This window comes from Anarhichas minor, unplaced genomic scaffold (assembly GCF_050575085.1).
Source record: "Anarhichas minor isolate MPS153535 unplaced genomic scaffold, ASM5057508v1 ptg000028l, whole genome shotgun sequence".
Classification (NCBI taxonomy): Eukaryota; Metazoa; Chordata; class Actinopteri; order Perciformes; family Anarhichadidae; genus Anarhichas; species Anarhichas minor.
The window spans coordinates 9,030,125-9,032,765 of NW_027466474.1; positions in this window are offsets into that span (position 1 = coordinate 9,030,125).

Consider the following 2,641-nt stretch of genomic DNA (forward strand, 5'->3'; position numbering starts at 1 on the left):
TGTACTTCTAAGTTCCTTGTCAATAAATATCTTCATTTTACCAATTCCAACTGGTTTCATGTTGCTTCCCCTTCCCCTAGCATGCTGGGTAATCATTTGTAAAATAGACGACAAAAGAGCAAGAAACTAGAATTGCAGATACACTGTTAGCAGAAGCAATACACAAACAAGTGCAGCATCTTGTTCCTCTACATGAATGTTGTATTGTTGCATTATGACTTAAAGTATTGGGAGATCTGAGAGCTTTCCATCAGCACGAGGAGAGGTAGAGGAGTCATAGGAAGAAACAACAACTAAAGAGCGTTTCCACCTGTCAAGGATCAAATCAGGTGCACTTGTTCAGCAACAACAAGCTTTCTGTCATTGTTTCCACACAGAGAATGTGAAAAAAAGATGCTGAAAAAGCAGAAGAGGAGGGGAGAATGTGGTCCATTTGGTCCAAATCTAGTTTATCAGAAGTGCACATTCAAAGACAGACACAGTAACCACAACTTCAACACACATTTCCGCAGTATCTCCGTCCTAAATAAGCAAAAGCACCAGAGGAACATTTATAATTACATTGCACAGAAAAAAAAGCTCAGCTGGCTGCAGACCCAGCTGCTCCGGGTGGGGACATACTACCTATTTTTAGGCTCATGCATGAGCTGTGAAAGTCTGACCCAGCTCACTTTGCTGCTAACAGCACAGCAGGCATCTGTAATAAGATTCTCCCCTACCTGAAAGCTGTACTTGCCTTACGTTTATTGGGTCAATGCACAACAGCTAGGCCACACAGCTATTCATTACCCCAACTAGGGCTAGGGGAAGGAGTGAGAGTTTACTGAGCGGCCATGATATTTAGTACTGCTTTCATCTCTTCACTGACTGTTTGAGTTTCAAGTCTTAAAGCGAGTTAAAGATTCAAGTTCTAATGTATCGATTCACTTGGAGAAAGTGCAGAAGTCAAAATTAAAAATGACATGCACCTAAACCAGGTTCTCAGCATGATTGACAGTACAGGTGGCAGGAAGTTTGCAAAGACAGAAAAAGATTGGCAAAAAAACAAAAGTAATTGACGCAAGTTACACCGACCTAGACAAATTGGTAACTCAGGAGGGAACTGTGCTTGACAGCAGAAGTGCAGCTCTAGAGTAAGTGACGGAATAGAATGCACAGTAGAACTCTATGACATAATAATGTTCGAGAACTGTCAGCTATCATCAGTTGTCACAATAGGTTAGGAGGGCAAAGCTCAAGGTTCGTTCAATCAAGATGGGTTGAGACCACCATTTGCAGCTAGTTAATAATGCTAGCTGTTAATTTTGACAGTAGTCATCTAGCGTTACTTTTGTTTCTAGATGTCTCAACGAAAGCCAATACAATAATGGCAACTTTATTTCCTCTTATTAATTTCTCTTACTAAGCCCGTGGTTTAATTACATGAGCAAGACTCGTGCTCGCTCCAGTTCCAGGGAGACCTCAGGAAACATTCACGTTACGTTAGTAAGCTCCAGACTGCTGTAGTGTGCTGTTTGCATCTATCTAATCCAGAGACTTAAAGTATTATCACAGAGTGTGATAGTATCTATTTCAGTCTGCACTGCATACAGTACTACCTACTACGAGATCGCACTGAAGACAAATCGCACAACACGTTTTCTCTGCATCACATGACTGCATTGATCACAAGCTAACTGTTGAATTAAAGTTGTTGATCACAAATGTAAAAAATGTAAACATTACCTCTTCCACTTCCAAGCTTCCACTCAATGTATTATTGTCCCGTATTATTTAAAGACTAAAATGATTAAATATTGTGTTAACGCAAGTGTTAAATATGTTATATACACTATATTTTATATGTGAGGCAAAGCATATCAGGTCTCACATGAAGAGTGTGCGTGCATCTTTGCATGTGTGTGTGAGGACCATTAGGTTCAACATGCCACTGCAATTAATTGACATTTTTAAAAACAGAAACTCTTCACATTCTGCTGTTCTCGTTAACACATCGGCTGTAACTGCAGCCTGAGGCACACCTGCAATCGCACTCAATTACTGAGAGCGGTCCCATTTAAAATAAACCAGACGAGAAATGACACACGGGGTTCCAGCGGCTCCGCTGCTGGTGGCGGCTGATCAATGTAATTGCAAATTCTAGTTTATTATTATTCCCATGCATTAGTCGTCTATCTCTACCTGTGCAGCATTTTTACACACATTTTTGTTTTCGATGTTCACCGTCCTTCATGCTACAGAGAACACTTTAATGCTGTTTTTTTTCAACTTAACTGAGTAAAAATGTAAAAAATATACTCACATTTTTACTACCGGTTGAGAGAATAGAGTGTCCATGTTGATTGAAATGAAGTTAAAAGGCTAGTTTTAGAGAATAATGAAATGTACCTGGTGAGCAAGTTAGTTCATGTTACTCTTTACACAATCCTGCTGCTGCATTTATGTGTCCTCTTTTCAAAGCCAAGAGATAAGAGCATTTTCTGCCGTTTCCCTTTATGTGCGTCTCTTAAGAGGGCTTAGCCAAGGTTTAGAAAAGGTCAATGATAAGTTCTATGTTTTTAATTGACAGTCTTGAGAGATGATAGCATAAGAGGGGAATATGACTGAGGCAATTTTACTAGCAAATACAATAACAGAGTTG